Source organism: Equus quagga, chromosome 16 (assembly GCF_021613505.1).
Source record: "Equus quagga isolate Etosha38 chromosome 16, UCLA_HA_Equagga_1.0, whole genome shotgun sequence".
Lineage (NCBI taxonomy): Eukaryota > Metazoa > Chordata > Mammalia > Perissodactyla > Equidae > Equus > Equus quagga.
In genome coordinates this window covers 1894893-1909916 of record NC_060282.1, presented here as the reverse complement: position 1 = coordinate 1909916, position 15024 = coordinate 1894893, and positions in this window count along the sequence as shown.

Genomic DNA, 15024 nt, shown 5'->3' with positions numbered 1-15024 from the left:
AACTGCTAACAAGATTAAGAGAAAGAATCAATTACACAGGACTGTACGAACTGATGAGGACGATTATAATTTTTTATGAATTTTATTTGAAATATTGTTGATTTTTTGATGTTTTGTTTTCTAAGATTTAAGAAAATCTTTTTCTCTTTTATGCTAACTATGACTTATAGCAATTTGATGAAATTATACCTTTGTGAGCAAAACTGAAACATTTATCTTTTTCTCCCTACTTGATCCCTCCAGAATTTGGAAACTCTTAGTAAGCATTGTTATTTTCATGGCAGTATGGTTATTTGCATAAGTTCAATAGGAATCTGTTCTCCTTGTAACAGAACATAATTGGAAACATTGGTTATATTACCAAGGCTCTGACTGGAATATCGTATTTGAGAGAAACAGGCATAGACTCAGGTATGACCAGACAGCTTTTGAGAAACAAGGATTGGACTTCATGGAATAAAGCCACTTGGAAATATTGGTCTAGTACCTTATTGTTTCCTAGCAACCCAGGGTAAGTAAGGAAGGTCACTTATCTGGCAGGTGCCTGGAACCTTGAAATATTTGGGGAACCTCAAGAGAAGAGAGGAATTCACCCAAATGTAAGGTATTGCAGGCTAGGTCTGATGAAAAATGCTTGGCTTGGCTTTCCTGGCCTTGAGAGGCCTTTAATGTTCAGTCTGAGATTCCTTATAAAAGTTCCTGCAAAGTGGATTTAATAAAGCCTATATGATCAATGACTACTCTTGCCGTACTTACGTAAATAATTGGGCCAAGTTTATTGAAACTAAACTTATTTTGCAAACCAATTAGTCTTAATTTGGCTATCTTTGATAAATATGTGGGTGATTTTAGAGAGAACAATTATGTTTCAGTAAAAAACTATAATACACATTCGTGGATATTACATCCAAGTTCTGTTCATTGTCTTTGAGGGTTTTTTTCTACCTGTGAACTAGACTGGACCCTGAATTCTTCTAGTCTGCTGAAATATCTGGTTACAAATCTCCAAACTAAGGTTTTCCATTTTTTCCATCATTTTCTTTCAAAATCATTGAGAACTGAACCTGTCCTTTTTCTGGAAGCCTTGCAAACTAAAGCTGAACAACTTGATATAAACTGAAGAGAGATACATGTCTGCTGCTGTGTAAGCCACTGAGAAAGATCCCTGAACACCTGATGACATCATCAAAGACATCTCAAGCTGCAAAAGATGCTTTGACTCTGACATCTGGAAATCTTGACTGGCTGCCCCCTGGGCTCAGGAACTGGTTTGTAATTTGCTCCAACCATTGACCTTATTATTCTCTTTGTTCCCGTAGAAATACTTCTTATTAAACACCTGATTGCTTGCTTCCACAATATAGGCCTAACTTTTGGAGCCCACCTGCATCACTGCCTTCTAAAAAGGAATTTAACTGGACTGATCTATTATCAGGACTAAGAAATGTATTCAGTGAGATGAAGCCATCTACCACTCAGCTTCTGGACTGTGAAACTTCTTAAAGTTACAAAAGACTGTGAAACTTAAAAGTTTCAAAGACGAGACTGTGGGGGACTGGAATTGGCCACCTGAAGATATGTATCTTTGGCATGAGGATTATTTTGGGCTGGTTACTTTGAAAAACTGCGGACATGAGAGAAACTCTGAAGTAGAATTTACTTACCCTTTGTTAAGAGACATTTACAATGTAAAAGAAATCTCCATCTGTAAAGATGTCTCCATCTCTGTACCAGGAAGAAGGGGGGATGACCTTATCCCTAGAAACTCTTATCAGTGCAGAAGGCAGGGACTTCAATCTGCATGATAACCTTACTGTTGTTCACTGTGCTTTTCTGGTGACCTCCTGTAACTGACTCCCCCACCGCCAGCGTCCTCCTATGCCTTTAGCTGAAGATGGTGTTTAAGGTGAGAGCTTCTGCCATTTTGGCTAGTTGCTCAGTTTTCCTGAGCCTCTCCCATGTATACATGTTATAAAGCTTTGTTTAATTTTCTCCTGTTATTCTGTCTCATGTGGATTTAATTTGTTGTCCATCCAGAAGGAGCTAGAATAGGTAGAGGAAATGTCTTCCTCCCCTACACAGGGATGGTGCTGATTTTCCTTGGTGAAGTGGTGGTTGTCTCTGAGTCATAAATAATGAGAATCGAGGCTGCCCCAGGGAGAAAAGCCCAAGGCGTCCTGCCCTTCATACCGATCTATATCATCCTCGAGGAAGCATAGGACGTCTTGACCTGATATCTGATTCTTATCTAAATTTATAGGACCAGCCAATGACCAGACCCCACCTGCACTGACACCATTTGAATGACTTTTTAACATAATCTTTCCTTCATTTTGTAAAGAGATAACTCACATACCTATGTCTAAATTTAGCCCTACCCTCAAGCCACGTTTGCAGCTCTCCACTGCCCATGGGTCCTGTTCCCAAGCTCTTCTCTGAATAAAGGAGCTCTACTGCCAGACCTTGAGAGTCCAAGGAATCTTCCTTTTGACTCCTCAGCTCACCGAGCCCACATCATTAAACACCAGACCACTCAACATATCACACTGAGGACAAGGTGCCCTTGTCCCTGCCCAGTGGTAGTCCCTACCCCCTTGGGCACAACTTGAAGAAAAGAAGGGAAAACAAATAAAAAGAGGATGCTGTAGCTTTCATAAAATTAGGGACCCCAGAACGCCTGTTTCAAGTTATGTCCCCTCAACACCCTTGGAGAGCATTCAGTTAAGAGGCCGCCACGTTGCAGAAACATCTAGAGGCAAACTCACGGCTGGCACCACTCCTCCATGTGTGAGGGATCCGAGTAGGGACAGAGAGGCGCCCAGAGTGAGCAGAGGGATCAGGGCAGAGCCCCTCACTCGGCTCTGTCCTCGGGGGCACGGAGCCAGGAGAGAGGAGGCCAAGGAGTCGGGTGGAAAGAGGAAGCAGAGGGGCCTGAGCCCTGCGAGCAGAGGCATCTGAGGAGTAATTTCATGTACTCACCGTGACACTGGGAATCAATTACAGTGACAAATTCCGTCCTTGTTCTAGAAAGCCACTGGAGAGGGGCCAGACCCTCATCAGAATGGTTGGCAGAGGAGCCGGAGAAGATGACCTTTGAGTTGCGAGAGGGCAGAAAAACAAAACTCACCCTTATCAACGTCAAACTGCGGTCAAGGGCTAGTTGCGTCCTGGAAAAAGGCTCATTTTCAGTGAACATTTCCTAGGCCTCTGCGTTCATCGGCTGGCCCCAAGGCTGGGCTCTTCTGCAGGCCCTCCCCAGTCTCTTCGGCTGAGGGGAATGGATTGGGCGCATGCCCTCAGACCCTTGGACCCTGGGGGTGGGGAGCTGAGTGATGGGCCTCCCAGGACCTAGGAATCTGGAAGCAGAAAGCCTCCTCGGGGCCCTCCCTGGGCAGCCTCCGCTCTCCCCACCATCCCCGTCCCCGCAGGCTCCAGTTAGGGGGTGGTCTTGCCGATGCTGCTGACCCCCTCACAAGAGCAGGGACTTCTGGAAGCCTGTGATTTCAGGAAGCTCTTCCCTGGCGGCAACTCGAGCCATGTACAAGTGGCTGCAGGATGGAAAGAACTTAGCTTTTCAGACATGGCAAGGGCCCCACTTAACTGAAGAGCGCTGAGCAGCGGCGCCCCACACGCCCACCTGGGGAGTTCAGGGGAGGGGGAACAGAAAAAGGGGAGTCTCAGGAGACTCCCTCGTGCCCAGGGCTTCTACAGGAGCCATACGGCAAGTGGGGAGGGGGTGGGCTGGGCCTCCCGAGCCTGCTTCCGTCCATCACGGGCAGGCAGTGATCCCGGGAGTCATCTGCCGCTCTCTGCGAAGGGGTCTGCACAGACTCCTTGTGAGACACTGTCACCCCAGAGGTGACTGCCCATCCTGCACAGGCACCACACACCTGCCCCATCTCTCTTTCCACTCATGGAAGACCTCAGTCGCCAGCATCCAGTTGGGACATCATCCTTGATGCCCTGACCTCACCTCACACCTCCCCTCTGTTGTAATTCCACTCTCTGACAAGATCTAAGTGATGGGCCCAAAGTATAACTCTGACCACTTAGCTGAGGTCCCACCCACCTGTCTGGGCGATGACATTCAGATCCCTTACCAAGTGCAGAATGTCTGCCACTCTGTTCACTTCTCCAGACTCGCTCTTCCATATGTACCACACACGGCCCGAAGACCCCAGGTCCCCGAGCTCCCAGTCTCTGAGCCTCCACTTACCGGAGGTCTATGAATGTTTGTCTCATCTTACAGAGGCCAGGAGAGACTGCGCTCCCCCCCTGAGGTCACACACCTGGTGAGCCACATGCTGGGTGCTGGATTCTCACCTGTGAGATGCCACGGGCACCTGGGCTTTGCCAGAACCTCTGGGGTTTGGGCTTCAGGGCTTCTGGGTGAGGGGCCAAGGGTCTGCAAAGCCACCAAAGCGATAGTGTGCAACTTTTCTGAGCAACAATTTTACTTGATGCTGCTTTAAAGCATTGTTTTCTTATTAAGCCAAGCATGAGCATCTTGTGGAGAGAGAGGCAACATACACACGCAGTTTTAAGATAAAAATAGAGACTTCAAAGATCTTTCACATTTGTGATAGGCTGCTTTGGGCTGTCACTTCCTTCCAACTTCCTTCACCCTAAAGACCCCTGGAAGGAATTAGTCATTCCTCAGTGGAAGACTCTGGAAGCCTGCCAGGTGCTATCTTGATTATGTTCCTTCTGAACAACCCATAGGGGCCCTTCGATGCATGGGGTGTGCCTGCCTGGGGGCAGCTGCTGAGGAATGGAGGGGAGGGCATGTAGGATGCAAGAGGTGTGGTAGAGATAGTGGCAGCACAAATGAGGGGCCCTAGGTGCCAGAAGAGCAGAGGGCCCAAGCATCCGCACCAAGGGGGAGTCGGAGACAGCAGCTATGTATGGTCCTCCCGCCGTCCAGCCCCAAGCAATCCCAGAGGGTGGCAGGCGCCAAGATGAAGGCTGTGGCTCTGTTGGCTGCACTGCTGTGCCGGGAGAAGGGGTGAGGTGAGACTCGGGGGGCACCCCACTTCCCAGCCTCATCTTGTCCACTCCTAGCCACATGTCCTCCAGTTTACTTTCTGACCCCCCACTGGGCTCACCTGATCTCCTCCTCCAGGGCCCTGGCGACCCCTCCCCCAGGTGGTCTTTCCCAAGCTCCCCCGCCCACCCTGCCCCCTCCCTGGAGCAGCCTCGATCCTTTGCCTACGTCTCTCCAGGCTTCTGGAACCTGGGCTGCACGTCAGGACCTGGCTCCTTTCCCCGTCACCGCCAGGAATCTGGGCTTCCACACCACTGGGGGACCGATGCTGACCTCCCTTCTGTGCTCCCCCGCCCCCGACAGCCTGAGCCTTAAAATGCCACAACTGCACTAACGTCAATGGTGACACGTGCTCCGGACCAACAGACTGCCTGGACAATTCCCCAGTCTGCATTTCACATGTAATAAATCCCTCACCGCCCTCCTCCTGCCTGGCAAGGTCCTCCTAGAAGCCGAGAAGGTGAAGTGGGGCCTGAGATGCTATGCAATGTTGGGGGTGCAGGGTGGGGATGGGGATACAGGGAGAGGGAGTGGGGTTACTTGCCCTCCTGGGAAGGTGGCAAGCCTGGCTCTATGAGGAAAGCCTGAAGTCAGAAAGAATCACTGGGGCTGACTCCCCAGGGGTCCAAATGTGGCTCCATAGCAGGAGCCAGAGCGGGCTGCATGGATGCTCCTTGACCTCGGGTCCAGTCGGGGCTCTGAAGCCCAGCCCCGCCCTCTGGGCACTGTTGGACACGTGCCAAGGAGGGGAGGAGGCCCATGGGCTCTCAGGACTTAGCTCCAGGGTGGGTCCACTTCAGGGTCAGGTGGAAGGTCTGGGTGCCGCCAGCGGACCCCACAGCCTCTGGATGTTTCTTCCATGTGACAGGCATCAAAAGCCAAGGCAGGGAGTACACCGTGGCAGCAAAGGGGTGCGTGGGCCCCTGCGATGAGCTCGTACCCTTCCAGGCCCAGACTTCCATCCAGGAGGTGCCCATGCACCTCCACCCTGACTGCTGCAGCACCGCCCTGTGTGATGGGGCCAGGGGCCTGGTCACCCCGCTGAGGGTCTTTCTGTGACCCAGAGATGTGAGAGATGGGTGAGGCAGCACAACTCAGGGCCCGGACCCCCAAGCACCTGTCTCCGTCTGGTTGTGCGTGGGCGACACGAACTAAAGACAGAGCACAGAGTAGGCCAAGACCCGGGCATAGCTGTCAGTCTCCTGGGAGCCCTCTGATCAGAGGCCCTCATCTACTCAAACTAAGTCTGCAAGGCTGACCAGGCACCCCACGCCAACGCCCCGACACAAAGGAGCCTGCTGGTGGTCTGCCCTGAGCCCTCGGGGTCTTGCTGTGTCTGGGTGCCCTCCCTGGGTCTTCTGTCATCAGTGCCAGCCCTGCCTTCTCCTTGGAGGAGCTGCTTGCCCTGTTGCGCAGAGGAGACCTTCTCTTCCCCTGGACCCTGGCCAGGCAGTGGTGGGAGTGGAGAACTTCGGGCCTCACTTACACGCCAGAGCCCTGGGGCGTCAGGCTGTGCCCTGCCCTCGCTGTGCAGTCTCTCGTCCCTGTCCAGAGCCCTGGGGCGTCAGGCTGTGCCCTGCCCTCGCTGTGCAGTCTCTCATCCCTGTCCAGCTCCCTCGCCCCCTCACCCCATCCCCAGGAGTGCCTCTGGAATAAATGTCATGCAGGTGAGCCCTCATCTCAGGGTCTGCTTTGAGAGAACCAGAACTGAAACCCAGCCACATGCTCCACTGTGGCCCGTGGCCCGTGGCCCCGTGGCCTGCAGGCTGTGGAGAGTGGGAGCGCATGTGCTCACTCCTGTGGGATTCCAACCTCTGTTTGGGGAACAACTCCTCTCGCCTTGTAGAACCATTAAACAAAACCGCAAAGCATACAATTATTGTGGAACTGGGGTGGCCAGACAGGAAGTGCTCGGAGTGTGAGAGGAGGCATGGGTCAGGTGGCCCTCTGGGGAGAAAGCCAGGGCAGCCACAGGCCAGGGGGCAAGGATTTGGGCAGGCCAGAGCACTAGGCGGCCTGGTAGCCTCCTCCTCCTTCTTAGGCAACGGGGACAAAGCCCCCAGCAGCTTCTGCTGCAGCTTCTCAGGGACCAGAGGAAGGACCCTGGGCAGGGCTGGCCTCTCCCAGGCACGATGCTTCCCTGGACTCCATCAACCAGAACTCAACCTTGTGGTTGGGGGTTCTTAGCTCTTCAGAAAGGGTTTAATGAGCTCATTCCCCAACACTTACTGAAGCCTTTTGACCATAAGGAACTGGAGGTACGTGCCCCCCGTGCCGAGCCACGTCAGCATCCACGGGCTCCACCGTGATGGGTGTCTTTTTGATTCACAACCCGGCTGCAAAGCCAAGGGTGGCTGTGGAAGGTGGGAGGGTGTTCTGCATGGACCCCGGGCACCGACCCTGAGTCGGGCTGCCCCCTACACTGCTGGGAGAAGCGGGGCCCTTCCAAAGACCCTGCTAAAGGTCAAGGGAGAAGTAACTGGGGGCAGGTCGTTCACCACCTTGTCTCGTTTGGACCTGAAACCATCCCCAAGAACCAGGCGCCATTGTCATTCTGCTTTTTGTGGAAAAGGAACTTACAAGGTCTGTGTACTCGGCAGCTCGGGCTGCCGTGGCAAGCCCCACAGCCTGGGCGCTTCAACACAGAAGCCAACTGTCTCCCAGTCCTGGAGGCTGGAAGTCTGAGACCCAGGTGTCAGTAGGGCTGGTTCCTCCTGAGTCCTCTCTCCCTGGTTTGTAGACGGCTGTCTCCTCCCTGTGTCCTCACATGGTCATCCCTCTGTGCGTGTCTGTGTCCTAAACTCTTCTTATAAAGACACCAGTCAGACTGGATCAGGGCCACCCTAGTGGCCTCATTCTACCTTAATCACCTCTGCAAAGGCCCCATCTCCAAATGAGTTATATGCTGAAGTCCTGGGGGTTAGGATCACCATATGATTTTAGAGGACACAACTTAGCCCATCACAGCCTAGCAGCAAAGGAGGAGCAGGGTAAACCTGTGACTGTGGCATGCACTGGTCATGTCACACACTGCATGGAAATCTGGAACAGCTGACTAAAGGCAGGGCAGGAGCACCAGCTCAGAGGAGATACTGGGAAAGTATGTGTCCCAGTGCTGTCTTGGTGCTCTACCCTGGAAGGTCCAGGAACAAAGGGGCAGAAAAAGCAGGGCCTCACTCACCACCACTCCCAATGATCCATGCGGTGCTTTGTGCTCTGTACCCACACCTCCAGGATCTGAGGTGTTGGAGGTCGCGGTCCCCAAGGGGGGCATGCTGTCACCAGGATACAGAATGTTGGTCCCATTGAGCTCCAAGCTGAGGCCCTGTGGATCCCCTGTGTCGGGACAAGGAAGGAGGCCGCTTGTGCACAATGGGGACAGGAGGAACACATGTGCAACCCTGTGATGTGTGTGGGCCTTTGTGAGTAAAGAACTTCACCTTACCCAAAGGGGCTCTGGTCTCTGCCCTCAGCTCTGGGAGGTCGACGCCAAGCCCTTGGACTTGTGTCCAGTGTCCCTGTTTTCCTGGGACCTTGGCCCACACAATATCAGCTCAACTTCCTGGGGGGCTGGAGACTGAGGTCAGCTGTGTGGGCAGCCAATGAGGTCTATGTGACAGAGGCCCCGATAAAGACCCTGGACACAGGCTGGGGGCTTCCCTGGTTGGCTACACTCCGTGCATGCTGTCACATCGCTGCCAGGGGAGCTAAGGCTGCCCAGGAGTCCATGGGGAAAGGACAACTGGGAGCTCCGTGTCTGGGCACTCCTGGGCCCCGTCCTGTGCGCCTCTTCCATGGCTGAGGCCAGTCTGCTTCCTTTCCCTGAAATTAACCATGAGTGTGACAGCTCTCATGAGCTCTGGGAGCCCTTCTAGAGAATTATTAAACCTGAGGGTGGTCTTGGGGACCCAGACTCTGCAGCTGGTGTCAGAAGTGAGGGGGTTGTGGGGTCTGCTTCCTAACTTCACAGCTAACAGAGCTCGTACCACCTGCCTCTTACAGTGGACGTGAGGATCTGTAAGATGAAGGATGGAAAGAAGGTATAACGTGCCTATCCCACAGTGAGGAACAAATGAAAACGAACAACAGTGAAAGTAGGGAGCCTGCCATTCCCATTTCAAAATGCTGACCCACTGCGGGCCTCAAGCTCCCGTTGTGGTCCATTCCTGCAGGACCTTGCCATCAGAGACCCTAAATTGATACGTGTCAAATGCTATCAGGCTGACAACTCTTCATAGTGAAATCCGAAAGATAAAGAGTCCAAGAAATTACTCCGAGTAGGTGAGATGCAGGCACTGGAACCCTCCGAATCTGTAAGAATCTTTAACCATTCAGCCCAAGTCCCATGTGGCAAGCAGGATGCACAGTGGGTGGTCCAACCTCCCAGGCATGGCCTTCCTCCCCAGCCATGGACAATGAGGCTCCAAGAGGCTAACTTCCCCAGCAATGCTCCAAAGTCTGCCTATCTAGACCCCCTACACAAGAACACCACATCCTAAGGTAATTTGCCCGGGGAAAGAGTGGGGCCAGCAGAGGAGGGCGGGAGAAAGTGTCGGGTCTAAAGTCTTGCCTGATTTGGAGAGCTGAGTTGAGTTCAGCCTAGGACAGCGAGATTCAACAGCCTCTCCTACCCTCTTACACTCCATCCATCTCTAACTGGCTAGCAACCCTGGTGGTGGAAGGAAAGCATTAAGAAGTGACAAGACACACACACTTGTCTGTCCCAGCCTGACAGAGACCCCAGTGCAAAGCAGGAAGAATGTGTGTGGCTGACCCCTGGCCCCTGGTTCACCCATTAGCTCAAGCTGGCGTGACAATCACCAGCCCGCGCAAAGGGACGGCCAGGCAGCTATGTCAGACTCCAGGCAGTGTGAGATACAAGGGGCACCTCTGTCTGCTCCTTGAACGCTGGCCGCAGCCACAGACAGGTGGGCTCTGGGAGTCCACAGGGAATGAGAGCAGATCCGTCACACCCTTGGCAGCAGACACGCCAGCTGCGGGGAGCACACACATCATGCATAACACCTCGACCCCAAGTCCTCACCTGCAGAGAACCGTGAGCCCGTGGACCTCGGGGTCCTGCTCGCTCATGGGTGGGGCCATGGCAGGAAGATGGGAGGGCATAGGAGGGCCCTCCCTAGAGACCCTGGGGCTGCATCCTCCCGGCCACCTCTTCAAGACGGGGAGCAGGACTCCCTGGCCCTTCTTCCCACCCAGGGCCCAGATGCTGGGACAGGGTGGGGCAGACCAGGCTCGCGGCTCCCTCGAGAGCAGAGAAGAAAGAGCACTCACTACCTGGGAGTCCTCCCCTCGACCAGGCAGTGCGTCCACTTCCACCAGACACACGAGGCGGGGGCCCCTGCTCCATTCTCTGATTGCCACAAGGGCAGTTAGCCCAGCTCTGGGCTCTCTGAGTCCCACAGGATGTCCCCTTGTCCCGCCCCCTGCCTCTTTCCACCACGCTGGGTGGACGGAGAGGACCAGTAAGCCAGGAGCCCATGCCGGGAGCTAGAACTGTGGGGCACGAGGCACCCTCACATCTGGTCACGCCCGGGGTCCTGGGCTGAGGGCAGCCTGCAGCCTGGTGGGTGTGGGGAGCTCGGGCAGGAGGGGCCTGGCAGCAGGGTGTGTCCTGTCTGGCTGTTCCCCTTGCACATCCTCACAATGGCCTCACACACTCCCCACCAATGCCCACAATACCCACTGGGTCATCCCAGCACACTCCCTGACATGGCTACTAGGGACACAGGCTTTAGGGACCCCACAGCCTGGGGAGAAACTCACAAGGGCCATTCCAGGCCCAGGGCAGAGGGCAGGGTTGGCAGGCATTGGTCACGGCAGTGGTGTCCCTCTGGGCACTGTGTCAGATGGTGATTGTGCGGAAGGAGGGCTGGGACCGCCACAGGAAGCGCTGTTCAACGTGCACCCATCCCTGTAGAAACCGCCTGAGCGTCCCTGCAGGTGGGACTGCCCCGTGCCTGCTCATGACCCGACTCAGCTCTCACGGCCAGGCCTTCACCGGCTGACCGGCCCATCGGCCTGTGTCTAGCACTGTGCAGTGGACACACTATTCCAATTGCCTGGCTGCACACACACTGATGGGGGCTGCCAGACACCCGGGCACCTTGAATCTACCCGTCTCCTCACCTGGCGACGGGTCCTGACAACCAGAGATGCCGCACATCCCCCCCCCCCACCACCCCCTGTCCCCCCCCCCCCCCAGTGCCGCCCCCCACCAGGCACTCAGGCAGAAGAGGCATCCTGTCTCAGCCACAGGTGCAGTTCCCAGGACCATCGTGGCCTGAAAGGGATGGTTCAGTCTCAAGGAGCCGTGTGTACTCCAGGCCGCGGGAGGCTGCTGAGGCAGCAGCCACCAAGACCCCTTTCCCCACAGTGGGGCGTCCTCACCTCCTGGGCTGGAGGCATGGCTGAGGAAGAGCTCTGGCTTTGTTGAGAACAAGGCCCTGGTATGCGCTTAGGGTCAGAGGGCACCCACAGCCTAGTGTAGGGCTGCGGGAGAGGTTGTGAGAGGTGGGAGAGGGGAAGACCCGGAGGAGAGCGGATGCCACGGAGCCCCACCCTGTGGGAAGGCGGAGGATGTCTCATAAACGGAGTCTGTGGCGGGAAGCCCCCGTTTCTTCACGGAAGTGTCAGCGCAGGCTCCCTGCTCACGTGCCTGGCTGCGGGGTCCCCTTGGGGAGGTGCCGCTTCAGGGGCTTCAGATCAGGGGGAGAGCCAGCTACACCCCAGTGAGGAGTTGACTAAAAACTGCTTTTTATAAAACAGATACACGGTTCAGGGGAACAAGAAACTGACCAAGGCTGTGAATCTGGGCCTGGAGGGGCGAGGCCAGCAGAGGGGCCTAGGACACATTTATTACCTCCCAGAGCCACCTAACTGTGACAGCCCCGGGAGACCAGCAGAATACAGTACCCTGGACAGCAGCAAGGATCCCCAGCAGATACTTCCCCAAGTCTCATTGTACCCAGTCTCTCCTGGCATCTCTCCAGTGGGAGGTGGGGCTCGGAAAGGAGAAGCATCAGGCCTGAGGTCACACAGCATGTCGGTGGCTCCATGGGACCTGGCTCCAAACTCCTAATTCTGCAACTCTTGAACATTCCTGAGGCTGGTCCCACTGCCAGCTGCTGAGATGGGCACCCAGATGCTGGCGATGGCACTGGCGCAGAGATCTATATTACAACAGGAGGCCGTGGAGCAGGTCAGACTCTCCTGGAAGCCAGGGCAGATGTAAGCACATAATTCACGACTATCGCTTCCTCCTGCCTGGGGGAAAACACAGGGCAGAGGGCTATTTACTGAGACCTGGGAAATCCACTCCTTGTCCCACTGAGCAAGCCCAGGTCTCCCAACAGCCTGTCCTGGCCCTTCCACATTATTCTCCCACCTTATAGAAATGCACACAAGAGCTAAGTGGGGTCAGGGCTCAGAGTGTGAGCAGGGTCAGGGCTCAGTGTAACTAGGATCAGAGTTTGCCTCCTCTCCCCCACTTTCCGTCTTCCTTTCTGGGCAGCCTTTACCCTCCGTTCAATAATTATAACAAATGTCCAATTTGAGTGTTTCCTGTGCCACACAGAGTGTTGCGTGTCCCACATGGACCCTCGCATTCCCTCCTCCTAGGGACCTCAGGATGGATTCGACAGGCCGGTTCCCATTTTGGAAGGAGCAGACTGAGGACCAGGTGGTTACAGCAGTTCCCTGATGCATCACTGGAAAGGGGGTGCTTCTCAGACTCCTCTGATCTCTCCAGCCACTCCCTGCCCTCCTGCTAGAGGACAGAGTGCCAGGCCTGTGTGCTCCACAGGGGCGCCTCGGCCACCTGCCCACCAGGAGGGAGGCACTCTCTGTTCCAGGTGGTCTGGGAGTAGCAGGTGTTCTTTTTGCAAGACGTGGGCTGAAAGCAACTCCCTGTGGCAGAGGTGCGCTCCTAACACCCCAGCACCTGTGTTAGGGAGACCCAGCTGGTCAGAGGCCAAGGCTGTTCCTGCCTGACCTGCCACACCACAGCCGCCTTGGAGTGGGCCTGGTGTGGGGCTGACAGCACCTCCCCGGCTAGCTCTTTGGGAAGCACCAGCTTGCCAGGCACCCCTCCCTCTGCCGGCACAGGGAGCCCACACACAGACTCAGCAAGGAAGCTGCTCAGATGCAGGGCCTGTGGCTGCTTTCTGGTGAGGGCCCCAGAAGCCCTGAAGGCGGGAACTCTGAGCATCCAGAGGTCCAGGTAACAGAGGATCCTGGCCCCTTGGCCCCCTCGCAGCATCTCTGGGGAAGTCCACCAGCCCAATGGAGAGCAACTCTGAAGAAGCAACAGCAGGCTCAGCGGCATCACTGAGTGAGTTCAGGAGACACAGAGGGGGTACACGTAGGTTGGGGCTGGAAGCAGAACTGGGGAACCCAGGCGTCGGTCCTGTTCCCAGCTCTGGCTGCCTTTTCCATGGGACCTCCGACAAGTCCTGACGACTCTGTGCCCTGGCTTCCCCCACTGGACAGCAGAGGGCCCCTCCAAGCTGGGTCAGCTCGCAGCTCTCTGAACAGCAACCAGGGTCCTCAGGGACCGTGAGGACCCAGAGCAAGGATGCCCATTGGTTCATCTGGCCAGGCCAGCAGGAGCAGAGGCTGCAGTCAGAGCAGGATGTGGTCCTTATTGCCCGGGCAGGGCAGGCAGGCAGGTGGTGTCCCCGTCCAGAGCGCAGGGGTCTGACCTAGACCAGTCAGCTCGTCTTTGTAGGACCCTCTCCAGCTGTGACTCGGGTGGGGCAGTTGTGGCCCTCATTTACTCCTGGCTCTTCTTCCAAACGTGTTCACCACCCGAGTTGCGATCAGAGCACTAACTTCCCCAGGGATTTCCACCCTGCTCTCCAAGTGCCCGTGGTTGCCCAAGCCCCTGGCCCTAGCACTCCAGGACCTCCCCTCTCCGGCCCCTGCACACACCCCCTCTTTCACCCCTCCCTCCACCCAGCAGCCATCCACGACAAGGTGCAGAGAAGTGGGACCCAGGCTCGTCATCTGTCAACTGTGATCGCGACTTCTCGGGAGAACAGATGGGTCTCTCCAGCTCCGGCTCTCTCTAGACATCTGTATCATTTCACAGCATCGCTGGAGTTTTGCTGGGTGACATTTCAGTGTGGCTGGGGAATGTGTTCAGGTTTTACTTTATGATCTTCTCTAAGGCTTGTTTTTAAGTGAAGTCTTATCTCTTCAGCCCCACAGTCAGCCACGTGGACGTGGGGCCAGGTGGGCAGCCATGGGACACCAGGTGGCCCAGGTGCAGCCTGCTTGGCTGACCCTCCTCTCCACGGCCACCCCTCTGGCTGTCCTGCCCTCCCTGTAAGTTCAGTGACACCAGAGCTGCTGCCCTGCTGGCTGTCCCTAGAGGCGTGACACTTAAGAACCAGAACCTCAACAGGAGGAGAAGGAGCAGCCCAAATTCAGAGTCCGCGGCCATTCCGCCTGGGGTCCAGTGGGAGGAGAGAGCACGAGGTGCTGTCAGAGCGATGGGTCTCAGGGCACCCCGGCCCCGGCCCGGCCCTGCGAAGAGCCCAAGGGTCCAGGCCGGGTCCCAGAGGCTGCGGCACCAGCCCCTTCCCTGGGTGCCCAGGGACTCACCAAGGTTGACGAACACCTCGTTGGAGACGCAGACCTGGTCTGTGGAGTTGCACACGGTGGGCTCGCATGACACCGGGCTGGAGACTTTGAAGCACTGGTAGCAGCTCAGCTTCAGACCTGTGGGGCGGCCACGGGCCTGGGTGGAGCGGGCTGCGCACCTGACCCGGGCGCGAGGCGCGCCTCCGAAGGCACGTGTAAGAAATGCGGCGCAAAGAGCCCCAGCGCCCCTCCGGAGCGCCCTGCAGCCCACTAGAGGCGCGGTCTCGCCCAGCTCACCCCTTACGTGGCTTTGCTGCACCTCCACCAAACTCCGCAGACACCAGCAAAGCCCAGAGGCCTAGAACCAGCCTCTGATG